Source organism: Poecile atricapillus, chromosome 3 (genome assembly GCF_030490865.1).
Source record: "Poecile atricapillus isolate bPoeAtr1 chromosome 3, bPoeAtr1.hap1, whole genome shotgun sequence".
Classification (NCBI taxonomy): domain Eukaryota; kingdom Metazoa; phylum Chordata; class Aves; order Passeriformes; family Paridae; genus Poecile; species Poecile atricapillus.
The window spans coordinates 70,482,510-70,500,753 of record NC_081251.1 but is presented as its reverse complement, the minus strand read 5'-3'; the positions used below and the strand labels follow the sequence as shown (position 1 = coordinate 70,500,753).

The following is an 18,244-nucleotide window of genomic DNA, read 5'->3' as shown; positions in this document are numbered from 1 at the left end:
AAAGTGAAAAAAGAAAAGTCTTCTTAGTGAGAATCAATCCTCCCTCAAAACACATTATTTAGTAAGTTAAGCACAACCAATCTGCACATGAAGGCTATGCACAAATCCAGGCATTCAAGAACTAAGAACTTGTACAGTGTGGTCTGGAGACAAAATGAATTTGTAGCAATAAGCCAACTGTACACAAGAGTGTACCAAAAGCATTGTAGTATAAAATGTCTAATGTCATACAGTAACACAAATTTTAGACAAGAGAGTGGATTTTACATCTGCCATGCTCCCTCCATTGCTGTGTAGTAATTCAGTGTAAAGCTGCTGGTCAGGGACAAGACACTTAGAAAAAAACTAAGAAAATTAGTTTAGAAATCACCTACAAAGAGACTGAAATAACTTAATCGAACCACTTTATCAAATATTAAATTACAATGGATGAGATTCCTGGGAAAAACAAAGAAAAACTTAATTACACAGAAAAAGTTATCAAGGTCGTTCTTCTCAGCCGGATCATTTTAAATGTATTATTCCTAACAGGTGTCTATAATACCTGTTCTTACATTTAGAAGTCAATATCCCACACGCTGCAGTGCTTACAGGCTTTTCTATAACATCTAAACACCCCTTGCTACTGTTATTACTTGTCTTATCAATATTGCAAATGGAAACAAGCGTACTTCTGTTTTGTAGCTTTCAAGAGATGCAACTTCTTAGTGTAATTCTATTTCTAAAAGAAAAAAAAAACAACTTATGGTGTAAACTTTATCTGTAGGAAAAAAAAATAAATATATATATATATATGTGTGTGTGTATATATATGTGTGTATATATATATATATATATAGACCCTGTATTTTGAACTGTCCCTCTGGAGTTCGATTTAATTACCTCATATATTTCTCCTAGCTGGTGCCTAAAATTGGACAGAGGTATGGCCTAGTTAATTGCAAGAGAAGCAAATATAATTTCACACAATTTTCAAGTAATACTTTAACATTCCAGTATGGCATTTGCCTTTTTGGCAGAAGTACGACATTGCCTCATGTTCCATTTATTTTCTGGCTATTTTTCCGAGAACTGCCCCCTCAGGAGGCAGGGATAGCATGCAGCAGGTTCCATTTTCAAAGGCAGTGAACTACTAATGTGGCACATAGCACACCATGAAACCCTGGCAAGTGTTGATGGCTCCCCAGCTCAGCCTGTCTTCAGCCCCAGACGCTAAAACCTTAGATGAGAAGGCAGCAAAATTCTCAATTCCAAGTGCTGGGAATCTTGACTCATTGAATAAAGCACCAGCCTCACTTCTCCAGAGGATCTGGACTACCACAAATCCATGACACGAAGCACATTAGAGGAAATGAGATACCTGAACAAGTCATGAGTGCTTGCAGATACATTCTGAGCCAACCATCCACCATAATCTACCCTACTTTACAAAGCACCATTACCAAATTCCTTCCCAGTGGACAGAGCACCCAGTGCCACATGCCCACGTTTATGATACAAAGGAGACTTCCAGAGTGCCATCACTTGCACTGAGAAGTATCAAGAACACCCACAGGTTAGCTAGAGTCCTTCACTGGATTTGGCCTACAGTGTCAGACTCAAGTGCTCTTTCATTGCAAAGGAAAAAAGCGTTGCAGGGATCTTTAATCTTACAGTCTAGGGCATTAAAAATCCCATAGCTTCAGTATGAACAGAGTTTTTAGGTTTAAAAAAAGGATGTTAATAAGCTGTGTAAGTAGTTGCTTGAAGAGATCATAAGATCGATTAAAATACTCCATCACGTCGAACCTTTAAATCAACAGTCTTGCTAAATACACATTAAAGGGATGATCAAGCAGCTTTTGAGGTAGCAGTTCAAACTAAGCCTAATATGGCTGTAGGTATTCACACAAATTCTGAATCAACAAGGAACTCCCACAGTTAAAACAAAATATTTTGATAAAAGGCATCTACAGAACATGAAGTCTTCTAAACAATCACCTGTGCTTTTCAAGATTCTGTGAATTGCCCCATATACAAAACAGCCTATCAAAGTAATCAGAAAAATCACTCACTCAAAGAATTACCAGCTTTACCACTTCTGATTTGTGCTGATGTATGTCAAAACTCATTTTGCCACCCCCAGGCACTTGTGCGATGTCTCAGACAGACAGGAAGTATGCACATGGTTTCATCTCTGGTTAGAGCTCAACTTACTTACCATAATACTAATTTTAAAAATACTCTGTACACAACTCCACTCAGCAACAATCTGTTCACTTCTTTAGTTTTAAAAGCTCAACTGTTGCAGTCTGTCCCCACTTCCTCTCAACAAATTATGTAGGCCAATGCTGGCTGCCTTGCCTTGCACTTATATTCATTGCTCTGAAATCCTGCAATCTTGTGGCTATTATGGCTGTGGGGTTTTTAGCCTTGAAGACATCCCATTATAATGGATTAGAATTTCATAATGCATTTTTCTTAGTGCTTACAAAAAAACTGGTAACATAGCTTGTATTTAATACAGTTGCTTATTATATTTCTGAAATGGTAATAGTCATAATGCTTTATCTCTGCAAAGAAACAGATGGAATAGGCCCTTTAGTTAAGTTCAGGAGGGGAAGAAGAAAAATGGGACTACTAGAAGAAAAAAAAACAAATTTTAAGCGAGAAATTACTAACAGTTTCTGCTGCATTTTCAACCAAAATATACAACTACCTGTACAAGACTCACAACATTAATGTTTCATGTAGAATTACAAGCTGACAAGTGGCAAGAAGCAAAACAGCCTGACTGCTACAGAACTCACAGGAAACTTCTGAAAATATAAGTGCTTTAAAAACTAACTGGTGCGAAAGTATACAGCTTCTTTATGGTAGAAATCTAATCAAACAGAACTGTTCTAAATGCAAGTCACACTCATTTATTTGTTTTTTCCTGGTTCTTTTGAATAATCATCAGGAAGGAGTTTGGATCATTATGCAGAGTTAGAAAATCAGCCTAGCAAAAAAGGTTAAACCTATTCACTCCTCTGAGAAAGCCAGGAATGCCAAGGTAAATATTCTAAAATCTGTCTACCTGCAGAAAACAACAACAACAAAGTAGTGATCAAAAATAAATCAAATAAAATGGGTTTAAATAATCAAAGTTGGTGACACATACTACCTACTGCCAACAGTTCTTAATTTCTGAAACTAGGAAAGGTGTGGGGGGGAGATGTGTACTGCTAGATGCTCACCAGCAGTTAAAACAGATGGTGTGTTCTTTCATACTTCTTTTGTGAGTTAAATTAACAACTCAGAAGTGTAAAAGAGGAAAGCCTGGGCCCTCCAAACTCAAATCCACATGAATGACGCCGCTGCTCCCTTGTGCATCCTTCCTTTTGCATCTGTTCTGACTCACCTTTGATTAACAGCTAAAGTGCTTCAACTCACCAATTCACTTGTTCCTGTTACTTTTTCTAAACTGCTATTCTTCCACTTTAGTACCTTGTATCATTTCACTGCAAGATCACACAGCGGAGTTAACAAAGTAGGAGTGGATAAATCAATGGGTGAATTGGCAGCCTGCCTCAACCTACAAGATGAGGTAGTACTCCACAATAATTTAGAACTTGTAAGGTTCTTGCAGAAAAAACCCACAGAAATTTTAAAACTTAGAAAATAATCCTCTTCTTTTCCCATGGGTGTTTGAAAGCATTTTCTACATTTACCTTTTTATTGCACACTCTAGCTCCTAATTTTTTATTTTTTTTTTTTCTGAATTCCAAACATTAAATGTACAAGGCCCTTAGCTGGATGGGAAAGATGACATTTACCATGCTACTTTTTTTTTTTCCTTTAGTAACTTGACAGTCAAGCTGTCTCTTCTTCCAATGATCTGGATGTCAAACAGCTTTTGGTCAAACATTTCCACTAAAACCCTAAAGTGGCTTTAAACTGGAGTATATGCAAGGTCAAATACAAGTTTGCATTCAAATCTACTTGGATAGCACTCAAAAAAACAGTTTTTGTTAAGTTTTATATCCAGCACACATTATTTGCAAACAAAGCAGGTATTAGTGATTCAAGTCACTAGGAATGCTCCATATTTTGATTTTTATAGAGAACTAACAAAGTACTATTAGATGACAGAACAAAAAAATATTTAATTAATCTGCTTTTGTAAAATAAGAAGTCCAATTGTAAACTGAGAACTAACTTCAAGATTAACTTCAAAAATTTCAGAATTTACCACAAAATAGGCACTTTGCTTAATTCAATTTATAAATGGGATCAGTCCTGTCCAAAATCACTGCTTGGTTTGACTTTCCTGAAGAATGCAATATTTAATGATTGGACTACAGATAACTTGTACTTGATGATCCAGTGCTGAGGCAGTCTTTAAAAGTCCAAGGAGCAGAGATCCAGAGTAGAACAAGAAAATTAACCAGAGCCATACACCTGAACAAGCAAGATTGCTCCCAAGTCACTGCCTTGCAGAGGGTAACCCCATTAGGTTTAACAGCAAATAACAGACACTAAAGCACACTTGAATCCAGAAAACCTGTTTCAGGTTACACCACACTGGCAAAGAGATCAAAATATGAGAAAATATTCTTTCAGTCCTCTCATGGTCCTGCACGAATTTAACCCAGGGATCCCTTTAGCACTGTTTGAAACACTACATGTACTCAGAAACACTGCAGTTAGAGGAATATGAATATGCAGACTTTCTCCCCCTTCACAGAGCCTGACATTGCGATTAAAAACATCAACCGAAGGAAGGTTCAATAGCAATGCAAAGATAATTTCATTAGATTAGACCTATGGCATCTAGTTTCTTCAGATAAATTCAGACTTGGTGGAGATACAGTTATCTAAGTCTCCATTTCAGACCATATTAAATTAATAGCATGTAGCACAAAGATACCTTACCTACAGAAAAGATTCATGTTCTCTCTACCAACTTGCCTTTTGCTTTTCTCCTGGCTTTTCCAAACAGTAGTTTTCACCTCAGACAAAGTGCAAGGCTCAGATTCACTAAGATATAAATTCAAATAACAGAACCTGAAGATGCACTTCAGAAGAGGCAAACCAGGCTCTCCTCTGCTTCCCAGTGACTTTCTCTGAAAAAATATCCTCAAATTTCTCCACTGGCTTCAGGAGATTTAGCATGCACAGAACAACAGTCTTGTCTTCCTTTTTAGGTCAGTCCCTTTTAAGACTCTCATTTTGCAAACTAGCCAAACTAAAAATACTTCTCGCTTGTTTTGGGTTTTGACAATGTTTGACTTCAACTAGATACACACTAATCCCTACACCTTTCCTTAGGTTTTAGCGTTAAGTGAATCCTTCTTTTGAACATTTTGACAGATCTCCACTCCTGGTCTAAACTAGCCATTTACTCCTCACCAGTAACCTGCTATGCTATTCTTGAGTCTCCAAGGGAAACATTACACAAAAGCTAACAAAACACATCTCAATTGGATAAAACAACTAATGCACCAAGAGTGGAGTATTTTTGGCTTAAAAATAGCAAGCCCTCATATTTGGCTTTCCTGGAATTCCCTATGCCACAATTATGCATCTGAAACATCTAATAGAATAGAATTGTAATGAAATTCAAAGGCAAGCTAGCCAACAAATGGAACCTTTTAAAGAACTGTATGTAATTTCTAGATATTAAAATATATACATATGTGTATATAAATAAGTGTAAACTTGACCATTATTACCCTTTACAGGTATATATCTATCCTGGTCTCTTTGATGATAGACTCTAGATATATTTTTCAGTGTCCTGATGATAAACCTTTCCTTTCTTTTTTTTCCTCCTTATACATTTATCAAATATTCATTTTTCTCTCCAAGTTTCCTGTGAAGAAAATTCTACTCCCTAATAAAAAATTGTTTTACATTACATTAGCTAAGATACAAATAGCATACAATAATTACATGCATGTAAAGTATCAATATTGCTTCAGCATTAGTCCATGCAGAAGCTCTATTTTCTAACATCCGGAGTATAGTCTTACAATCTTTGAACTGCCATTAAATTATATTGCAATATAAATATCTATGTCCATACTATCTTTCTTTTATGGAAACATGGAGATATATCTTTATAGAAAGATATTACACCTTTCAAAGCAGTAAAAAAAAACTTTTCAGCTTCCTCTCCCAGTAAAAAAGAAAAGGAAAAAACCCTCTCAGAAAAATTTAAAGCAACTACAACTATTGCATGTGCAAAGAAAAAGGTGACTATATGTATGGAAATAAATAGAAATACATAAGAAGAGTTGCATTAGCCAAAGCTTTTCAATGTTCTGATTTCCCCCTAAAATTCTAATGAAGCTATAGGTCCCTAAATAATGAACAGGACTATTAACAACAAGATTGCTTAACTGTATCTTCAACTCTCCTGAGAAACAGGCTACAGAACCCATGGCACTATATTAAAGACAATGAGAGACAAGACACAAATAAGGTTAAAGAGAAGTGAAGTATTAGCATTACCATACACACACTTGCACTATGTAGAAGCAGCCAAGCAGCACAAGAAACAATTAAAATTAGGTTTGGTCTGCCACTACAATAAAATAGTTGGTTAAGAGGACCAATAGCTTCCAGTCAAAAACAGCAGATTGGTTAATATTTTAGCAACATAACCAATTATCTGGGTAAGAAAGAAAAAAAAACAAAAACAAACCCACATTATTTTATGTTAAATCTCGTATTTCTTATCAGCACCGATTGGGCCACTGCTGTAAGGTAAAATATACACATCCTTGCAGAACACAAATGTTTTAACTAAGCTGGACACTGGTTAGCTGGGGCAGCAAAGAAATTTGTACCACAAATAATTTACCAAGGAAAACTGCAGTAAATTATAGTCATGCTTACAACCAGACTAGTTCCATCATTGAACAAACTTCATTTTCTCTAATGTAATCCTCTTCTAGAAAAATATAAACATTTTCCACAACACACTTTTCTTTCAGATTGGCAATTCCTCAAACTATTAAGTAAATTTTAAATCCTTCCCTCACTCTCCAAGTTGAAAAAACCAACAACTTATTTGTATATCCCACTTTCCCCAGATTAACAGAAATAAATTCCTCTACTGAAGTAGGGCATATGTAACTCAGTACAACTGCATATGGGTAAAAAAAAGTGAGGACTAAAATTTCAAACCCACAGTTTTTATTTATCTTTTTTCATTGTAAAAACTACAGTGTCTCTTTAATAACATTCTTCTATGAGCTAGTTTTACAAGTATCCTAACTTGTAGGAACACAATTCATAACTTGCAAATAGTTAACAAATATAAGTACACATGCAAACTTCTTTCCCATCTCAATTCATTTTTGGAGAATACTACTAGTCAAATACTCTTGCATGGTCAGTAGCAAGGGTAATAAAAGACAATTATTAAATTCTATTTCTCTTTCCTCTCCACAACAGCATTCATCTCGCAGAGTAAGAGTTCAGTACCCATATGTAAGAATTCAGTATTTAAGTTTGTGGAAAGAAGGTTTGGTGGAAAAGGGCAAAAAATGTAGTCAATGTGGCAACTATTCAGAACAGTAATGCGATATTTTCCTGTTCAACTAAGTTCTACTTTTCCATCAGAAAATACCCATAGCCAACCAAGTCTGCAAGCATTAAAAATAAAACAGGTATTAAGAACACAGAAATACCCAGCTGAAGACAAGTTTGGAGATTTGTCAAGTGCTGCACAATTATGAAGACATATTTTAGATGCATGCTACACAGAAAGTCTAAGTGCCACTGTGGTAACATTACACAGTAGTAATATAGGGAATAAGAACAATATATTAAAAATATTCAGCTAGGTTACCTTTCAGACTTTAAAGAACCTAAACTACTTGTTTAATACCTTTTATCCAATTTATCCACCCAGAATACTTCAGTTTCTTTGGCTACTCATTGCTGCACCTGTTTCTAAAACATCTTCAGCTGGCTTAGCCTGTGACTAATGGCAGTCATTTCCAGGGAGTGACTATTTAAAGAAAGATCCTTACTCAGATTCCACAAAACTCTTCAACACATTGAAGAACAGAGAATAAAATTTTTGAAGTTACATAGGTAGTGTAAGAGTCTGTTCACTGCTTTCAAGTGTGCTGAAGCTATTATGTAAAGCCCAGGTTTTTTTCTTAAAAGTCTTTAAGCCTCTTATACTAAAACCTTCATTTTTCTAGCCTCTTTTCAAAAAGTAACATTTAGGATTACTCAAGTGAAAAAGTCTACCTTAAGTTTTACTTGATAGTCTTTTGTATGTCAACAATTCTACTGCTACTTTCCACATGAAACCTTGTTCCATTCTCAAAAGTTGAACAAGAGGTACCTCAAGAGGTCTTCAGTTCCAAGACACAAGGCAGGAGTCTCACAATGCTTCTAAATAAAATATTGGTGTTTCCATCAAATCACCAGGTTACAGTAACAATTTTATGTGCCAGTGAAATTCTAATTAATTATATGTTTATGATCAATGTTTTTCCCTAAGCCTACGAAGATAATTGAAGAGAAATTCTGAAATACCTTACTTAAAGGATAAACTAAATCTTCCGGTACCACTGTATGACAAACCAGCCCAATGTAATATTTATTTTCACAGAAATACTGTTCATTACCCTGCTAGAAGAGGAATAACCAGTTAAAGCATTCACACTGGCCTTACTAAGCAACTGATGTGCCCACGTACTACTTGGCTGGAATGTTGTTTCAGTGGACACAAAAGCTGTTTGAAGAGAAACTGCCAGAAAAAAAAGGAAAGATGGTGCAGTTCCTTAGGAGCTCTTTTGTAAACCCAAGTCCCATCTGCACAACACATTTAAGTATTGGAGTGGCTTGGGTTTTTTTTCCCAGGTTCAATTCTGGGCAAACATAGTAAGGATATCCTTCCTATGCTACAACAGCAGATAGCAAAGATCTGGAATTGCATCTGGATTTGTCTGGAATCAAGTATTGTGGAAGAAAAATTACCATTTCCTTTTGGGTTTTTGTTTGTTTGCTTTAAAATATAGATAGATAGATAGATGATAGATAGATAGATGATAGATAGATAGATATTAATATTTATATGAAGATTTTAAAAGCTGCTTTGTTTCCTCAAAACTCCAACTGAGTAAATACAATACACATAACTAGAGAAACTTGATGAGGCCAGCTTAAATATCATCGATCATTTTTATTCCACATAATAAATGCTATGTTTAATATTTATTGTAAGACCATAATTAGGATTTCATTACACCATTTCAAATGTTCAAATAAGCGCTGTCACATAGCCAGTTACTCCAGTGACAAAAAGGAATATTGACCTTTATTTTAGTGTAAAAAAGAGTAAATATAATTTTCCTGAATTGAAATCATTGTCACTTGAGCCACAAATGAAAATATTTCACTAATTTAAAGTTGACCTACCACCACTTGACCCACCACCATTGCTCTCTGGATGCTACCAATGCCATATACACCAGCAAAAAAGTCTGTCATAGCAGGAGATACACCTATCTCTCTCATATATATTACTGTGCTGTCACCAAAAGAGCATTTGTCTTACAATACAGAATGTAACAAAAGCAACTTATTCACTTTACTTGCATCTAAAAACCTAATTCACCCTATGCTGGCAAGTGTACATATAAACATGTACTTTTTTATGTACCACGTATGCAATAGAAGATGATTTTTTTTTTTTTAATAAAATGAAATATATTTACCTTGTCCAACATTTTGGTTTGCATCAGGCAGAGTAAAATGAAATCAGAGTATTAGCTCAACAGCCAAAGAGCTACTAGCAAGGAAAAACTGAATTAGAGTAGACAGGCATCTAATATGCATACTAATACTTTCTGGAACTTCATGTTAAATTATTCCAGGGAACATACTTGGCAGGAGCTTTGGCAGTCCAATTCTAAAATGGATCAAGAATATCAGAATATATTTGAAGAGTGAGACCTTGCAGGTTTCAATCCGTGTAGCCAGTACTGTATGTCATCAAGTGACACAATCTTTTGTACTACTTGATTTTTAGGAATGTAAAAACTGCACTAGTAATCTGTGAGTAAAGGAATGAATCTAAGATTTAATGTCTTTTAAATTGTCCAACATTGCAGGAAAATAGGCATGAAATTCTGCAAAGAAGACAAAGACACCACACGGTTACCCAAATCATGTTCTATGTGAAAAGGTATGTGGATTGTCATTGTGAAGTTCTGGAAGAGCACCTCTGAATGAATCTGCATTTAGAAAATGGAAATGACTCAAAGTTGAATTATCGTCTCCATTTTTGTCTCTGTTACAGGCAGCAAGGTATTGGTACAAATCAAACTAATTTTCACACAGTACTGCAGTCTTACTACTTATGTCTAAGTATTTTGCTATCTCCCTTGATTCCCATCTAGCAGGACAACCTTCTAAAAAAATGAAGTGGAAATTTATGAAAGTATTGCTGTGTTTTAAAAAATGCATTTATATTTATTGAAGCACAAAGATTAAGAAGCATATATATTTTATTTCTAAGTTTAGTGATGTAATTTGGAGTAACATTCATTTAATACTACAGCAACATCCATCTTTTAATAAGCAGAGCAGTAAAATAAGTTAAAAAGTGAGAACACATTTCCCATTACTAATTCCTGAATTCGGAAATGCTGGGATAACATGTACTCATTTAAAAAAAAAGTCTCAATCCCTTATTATTTCTCCCGGGAAAAGAAGTTAAACCAACCTAAGTGTCACAGCATTAACAAAAAGATTAACTTAACACTCTTCCACTTAAATGCTCATAAAGGATATTGGAAAGTCTCTTTCACCATTTTAAATTTATTTAAAATCTGGAATTAATTAAATTTAAAATTAATTTAAAAATTTGAAATCTTAGAAGAATGTATTCCATATTTGTTTTTAGGAAAACACAAAGTGGACTATTTTAAATAATATTTAGCGCTTGCAATCTGCTGATGAGAGGATAACTGAAAACAGGAAGGAAAAAAATTATCACAGTGGATCAGGTTGCTCTGCCACAAACTGAAACATTTTTTTTTTTCAGATCAGAAGAGAACATGAAAAAACAAATTACTCCCTACTACATTATTTATTACTAGCTGAAACCTTGCATCAGATACACTTGGATCTGAATTTTGCTGAAATAAAATCCCATTTCCCAAATCCCATTTAGAAGGATTGTCTTAAACGATGAGGAATACTATGTTAGAAGGGCACTTAAGAGGGAAAAGGGAGAGGATCACAGATAAAAGCTCAGCTAGAACACCAAATCTTTGAAAAGAAGATAACATATCCTCCAAATATCTACACTAAGTTTATGGTAATAAGCAGAAAACATCACACACCTCACTCTACCACCTCCAACTGGCATTAACACCCAACTGTTACCACGTCTCCACTTGTCTACCTATCAATATACAGGCCTTCTTAACACATAAAAAAAAAATAAAAATTGAAAGTTTTACTTCTACTCCCTTCAGTTTCCTTGTCGAAGAGTGATGACATTTCTCCACAAATTATCATTTCCTATTGTTTTAATCTGGAATAAAAGTAGCACAATTGCTTACATCTTCCACCCACTGGTAAAAGTATCTATTGTCAAAATGTATTACAGGCATATAGAGATTGTCACTTTCATAGGCTAGAAATCTAATATTTATCAATATCTTTCTACATGAAATTATAATACCATCTATTTTTCTAATTTAAGCAGAAAGAGACACAATTGTTATTAATGGTATTCTTTCCAAATACTGAATAAGAACTTGAAGGAGGAGGGAAAGCAAAGCTTATATTGGCCTCCTTAAAAATGAGGGTTTCCATCTGATGCAATCTCTTCTTTAAGAACTCTCCATTTTTTTAAATCAATGTTCATCATATTTAAAATTAAATTTTATTCATTCCTTTCAAGACAGCACATCAATTCAATTAAATCTTTTCACTCAATGTCATCTAGAAAGTATGGACTTCAAACTTTTAAGGAAGTCTTGTGTTCTATGAAGCAAGCAAGCACAAAAAACCTTCTATGGCAATTTCACCTCCAGAGAGTTTACAAAATGTTTAGCCTAGTGATTGTAAACTGCTAACTTGGCAGAGGGATGGGGAAGGATGTGTGCTCACATGCAGTTTAAACCAATCCTAATCAATCTTGGTGCACTTCTGCTTTTGCAGCCCTTCTTCCTCTGCCAGGCATCAGCCAGGAAAGGAACAGTCTGCAAGTGAAGACTACATGTATCTGGTTGTTCTTAATTTCAGCTTAGTTCCATATACTCTGGCACCACACGAATGGACTGTTAGCATGGAAGACATCAAGAATAAACAGCCAAGAGTAGAAGAAGACTGTTCTTCCGTGACCATACAACCTTAATTTGACAAACTACTTATGAAACAAAATCCTTTGCCACAGGTTGTGGAGGGACAAACCAACAGGTAAGAACAGTAACCAACACTAAGAACAGCAAACTCCTCTGTCCAAGAAGAGTGTTACTCACATTAGGCCAACCTGGGTGATCTGTTCTGGAACAAAGCTCTACAGATGTTTGCATTCACGCTTAGCTTAAATGACAACTGATGAATGCTGTCCTTAGTTACTCCTTAAGGGGATCTGAATAAGTCACAATCAAAGACTACTTAATCTGGGAGTTCTGGATGCTAAAAAGTCTTTTCTTTGGTGTACTGACTACCATCTTCACTCTACAGCAAATACAGGCTCAAAGAAAATAGCAATGGGAGCAATTTACTCCATGTTAACTGGAGTGATGCCTTCTCCTACTGCTTTTGCTCACAGTAAGGAAAATGCCTTTTCATAGTTCAGCACAATTTTCTTCATAGTGAAGACAGGTTCAGGAACCCCCAAAATAGTATTCCACATTCAGCTAATGAATAGATACTCAGGAAGTCATTGTCACACAGTGGTCACACATAAAGCAGCTGGCTCATCTCAAGTCCTAGTTTTCTACAGGTAATTCAGCAACACCCTCCACCACCCTGCTCTGACATTCTCACAACTGGCTTTCAGGGCTTGCTTACAAACACTTCTTGCTAAACAGGTCATGACTGCTTTATAGTCTGCCAAGAAAAAAAAAAAAAAAAAAAAAAGTTTATTGAATTTCTCCCCTGGTTCAAACTAATCTTCGGAAAGAAAATAGATGTATTGTCAAGTATTGAATATCAAACTGGTCTTTTCCTCACTTGAATTCCCTTAAATATCCCCTCATCTGGTAACCCCACATTAACAGAAAAAAAGAACAAAAAACTCAACTATCCAGATTTATGACTTCCCATCAAAACCTTTTAAAATAATTATTGTAACACATATTAAATCACTAACATTCAGTTTATGCTAGGGCTGAACAATTTTCCTTAGTTCCCTGGTGGCCTTTTGAAGTCTTCTAGAAGTCTTTAAAAATCCATTCTATGCACATATCCAAGCAAATATCCAGGGAGTGATAACTGACACAGTAACTGGACAACACTAAGTGCTAAGTGGAAAAGGCAAAAAGCAGTATTTTTTACCAAAGCACATCAATTAAAAAGCAAGCAGCCACAATATCTGACTTCCCAATATTCCTCAACTGTGACCTGAATCACATTTAAGGCAGAAACACTTCAAGATCCATGGTTTTCAGCTTTGTACATTTCAGTAAAAACAGCTGAAGGGCTGATTAAGTAGAAATGCAGAGAATCCAACTGTTGCATTTCACAACAGGTAGTGAACAGAAAGTGGGTTAACTACTTTCAAGTAAGTATGAACTAAAAATTAATGAAGCATTTGGATGGCTGTGTATCACATTAGGGTGCTAAGTAAAGTTAAGCTCTAGGTTTTTTCGTAATTTTTTTTACCTTTTTTAATGAGGATACCTCAAACTCCCTTTTATTCTTCAGCCTATTATAAAGCACATGTTTCTAAGGAAAATGTGTCTATCTGTAGGATTTAAACATAAAATTTGAAACCAATTTGTGACAACAGTATCATTTCCACCTTTCTCAAAGTTAGTGCTATTTTTTAGCATTATTTTTTTTTCCTCAAAGTTAGCACTACTTTACTCAATCAGCAAAGCATTCAGATTAAGTATTTGATAGTGATTCTATCTATCTATCTCAAAACCTTTGCAATTTTTCCAAAGGGCTTTTCAACTACAATGCTGAATTTCTTTGAAAACAGACATGCAATGTGTACCACAGCATGATTCTGCTCTACATGTATACAGTTCTTGTTTTGGATTACAAAGTGAACTGAATAACCATCTCAAAGTGTTCCAGTGAAGATATGCACATTCATTATTCTGCCTACTAACATTTCTCTTAGACAGTACGCTCATACAATAGTTATGCTGCCGTGAAAGCATTGATCCAAAAATCCTTCACCAACTTTGAAGATAATAATACAGGCAACTTAACTGTACTAATGCTCACAGTTTATTACAACTTCAGTCTTCTCAGTTTAAGACAGCCTTTTTTTCCACTATGTGGTCTAATTAACTTTGAGCCCTTATCAACCAATACAACTATTCAACAGCCACATACTACCCATGCAGATTTGAGTTCAAGACTTCCATGCTGTTTAGCCACTGTAAAATGTACAGACTAGCATTTAAAAAGTGCAAATAAACAATTTCAAAATAACATAGATTATTCCAACATGACTTGTAATTGCTTGGTGCAAGTGGTGTTTGCTTTCCTTTCTACATAATTATGCAAGCATGAGGAAGTCAATAACTGCCTCTGATCACTTGTTCAAACTAGAACATCAGGAAAGATTTTAAGAAAATATTTTTTCACAATGTAGAAACAAGTTAAAGGGGAAAACCACCTCTAAAGACTTACCTGTTCTCCTGCCTCCATCACAAAAACTATTCTAATGGTAACTCCTCTTTTAGAAATCTCCATTTCTGCTGTAAATTCAAATAGTTAACCAGAAAGTGAAAGGTCACTACATTCCATTACTGGTTTCCAGCCTGCATAAGACAAATGGGATTTTCTACTGACTTGTGCTCAAAGTTGGAAATTAGTGGCTGAAAAGTTTACTAGATATTTTGCTTTTGTTTTCAGCCATAGTGGCAGAGAATATGAGCAATTGTCTGGCACACATTAAGGGAAAGCAGCTACAGCATCAGTGTACACCAGTGATCTCTCTGGGTAGCTGGAGAGGTCACTAGGACAGACTACTGAAACAAAAATGTAAATTCAGGGTGAATTAAAAGCAAAACAAAACAAAAATCTACCATAAACCATAGGCGTGGCTTTCCTAATTTGTTAGTGTGGCAACTTTGAGCAGGGATCCAGGAACATCTAGGATTACCAACAAGAAGTATCAACAACCATTAAATAGTTTGTACTTTACAGAATGAAAAACATTAACATGCAAATAGTATCAAAACATTTAAACAATCATTTCAGATCTCTTAATTCACAGACCATTGCTCTAGCTTCTGGGACATCTATTCTTTCGATCCCCACTCAGTAGTGAACTTTTTAACTACAGTGGGTATATTACCTTCATTCACATATTTATATATCAAACAAATGCCATGATACATATTAAAAATCTTACGAGCATTTGCAGCAGTTCTTAGTACAAATCATTGGTGAAACGAGGCTTGTGTTTATTCCTCTCTTTAAGCAGACACTTTGCTTTCATGGGGTTTATTTTCTGATTTTGGAGCTAAAAAAAACACTATAAGAACGCTTTTACATATATTGCTACCTACTTAGTAAGTAGTAATTTCATGGCATGCAATTAGTTTTTAAATCATCAGACAGATTCCACATTCTTCTGACACATACTTAATGCAAAAAAGGCCTTATACAAAAGGTGCTAAATTAAACAACAAAAAAACTTCACAACATGCAAGCAATCCTAGTCATTTATCTACACAACTGTATTATCTATCAGAGGTCAATCAAGACAGGAAAAAAGCTTGATTTAGTAGAATATCACAATAATAAGCATAATTCTGTTAAGACTTGAACACTTCTCATAAGGCATATTTCAAGTCTGTTTTTAAGTGGTCTTTGTAGTCCATGGGAAGACTGCTTAATAGGCTAAAGTTACTGGCTTATACAAGGGACTTTATTTCCTTGGATTAAGCTGGGTTATTACAACAAGAACAATTATACCAACAGCTTTGGTAATCTCTTAGCAGGCAGCATACCTCTCTTGTGTCAAAGTGTTGCAAAATGAAAAAAACATGACTGACTTACAGTTTTGTCAATACAATTCTTGGTGCTGTTCCTAAATATACTTCATTGTGTTTTACAAAGATCAACGTTTTATCCCTACCACACAGGTGGGAGAAAAGAGGCAGTAAAGCTAAATGGGTTGTTCAAGTTCACGTAAAGAGACAAAGATATCAATAAGGAATCCAGTTCTAAGGCTCTGTGCACCAGAATCCACAATGCTCTGCACTTGAAAGAATGACCAAGGAATAAATCAAAACACAGGCCTTAATCATGCAGTCAGAAGCAAGTCTGCAGTCAGCAGACTCAAAGCAAGACTAGGTCTTAAAGCATTAAATCCTCTATATGCTGAAGTGTCCTTGAGGCACACTCTTTGGTCAACTTAAAAAATAAATGCACAGAAATATACTCCTATTTAAACAGTATCTTGATCTAGTACAGTCAATGTTACTTTGAAGTGATACAAACATAAAATAATTCTCTTAAGCATTGTCCCTTACTGCCTCTTATTGGACTAGCTTGTATCCTTGTAAACTTAACTAATAAATTACAAATTTAAGTCAGCCAGGACTGATGCACTGTATCACTCCCATAATCTTGGTTAGGTTGTTGAATCTCAGAAATTTCTTTGGAACCACAATTCTGTTAAAAGTTTCCCTGTAATAGCTAAAGCTTCAAAGTAATGACTTACAGATTAACCTCCCTTAACACTACAGCACACAGTAAATAAAATACTGGAGTTATCTCAAGCACATGTTAAGTTTAACACTATACACACGCACAAATTGCAAAAATTACAGACTTAACACACTCGACAGAATTTATCCCAACTTCAAAAATAAACACACAATAGTAGCACAAACCTTACTGAAGAATAAGTAAGCTGTGAGAGTTTTCAAAAAAAATACGGGTCTATTAACACATTTTTGTGTTTGTTACTCTATATTTAATCATCTGCTATACATTCAATTCAGCCTGAAGTGGATCTATATCACTATTTCACAGAACACTTTGCGCTCTACTTGTGATCTGACCTCCTCATGCTCCCAACTGTCTATCTACATATTAATACGGCTCCAAAAACCACAGTATCTGAACCTAATCTCTATGGTAACTGTAAGATTTGTTTACATTGAAAAAGAATATTAGAAATGTATGTAAATTTAACTGCCATTTAAATAAGTGTTTTTTCCTTCTGGGGAAAAAAGCTCCCTATACTGCCTCCTATTTATCTTGCTTCCATCTCCTGTATCCCCACCAGGCAATGAGCCACATTTGGAAAGCTCCCTATCATACAACTTCAACAGCCTGTTGTTGTAAATTCATAAATAGTTTACTTTTAATAAGACAGACATGTGCAGCATTTTAGATCTTAGCACTTTCTAGAGAAAAATCATAGGGCAATTAAAACAAGATTTTTAAAAAATACTGTCATAAAGTCACCAAAGTAAAAAAAAAACCTAAATCTTTAACAGCTATACATAAAAACTTTGCTGCTTGGCAACTCAGATCAATCTAGAAATTAAAAGAGTCTATTTCATTTCCCAGTTCCAGCAGTGAATATAGTACTGGGTACACGTTTTACATAATACTCATTCACAGACAGTAGGCAAAAACTCTGATAGTGGAAGAACCCACATACGGACTGCTCTTTTTTATTAACAAAAAACCAAAGAATTGATGCATCACAGGTTTATAACAATTGTTTCTTATGAGATTTACAGTATTTTGAAATGAGATTTACTGCTACCCAGCAGGACCGGGAGCTGAATTAAATGGGGGTGATGGTAACCTAAGTGGCAGTTTGAGCAAGACGTATCAGCAAAACGGTAAAAAAAAACACCCTAACAAATGCAGCTGTTAAAAACTACTTTTAGATACACAGGTCTTGGCCACACACAGAAGAAATCATACTATTCCACCGATAGGATCTTTTTTTCCATAAAGCTTGCATAATATACCAAACATAAACAGTCTAGAAAGGTCTAAGAGGAGGAAAATGCATGAGAGTGAGGCACATGAATACTACAAGGCACCGAGAGGAAAATTAGAAGAACCTGTTTGAAAATCT

At 35.2% G+C, this 18,244-nt stretch overlaps 1 protein-coding gene across 5 annotated transcripts in view; it reads right to left on the bottom strand.

Moving 5' to 3' along the window:
- ARID4B (AT-rich interaction domain 4B) overlaps nt 1-18,244 on the bottom strand; it is an 88,753-nt gene that overhangs the window by 68,541 nt on the left and 1,968 nt on the right. The window lies entirely within an intron of this gene.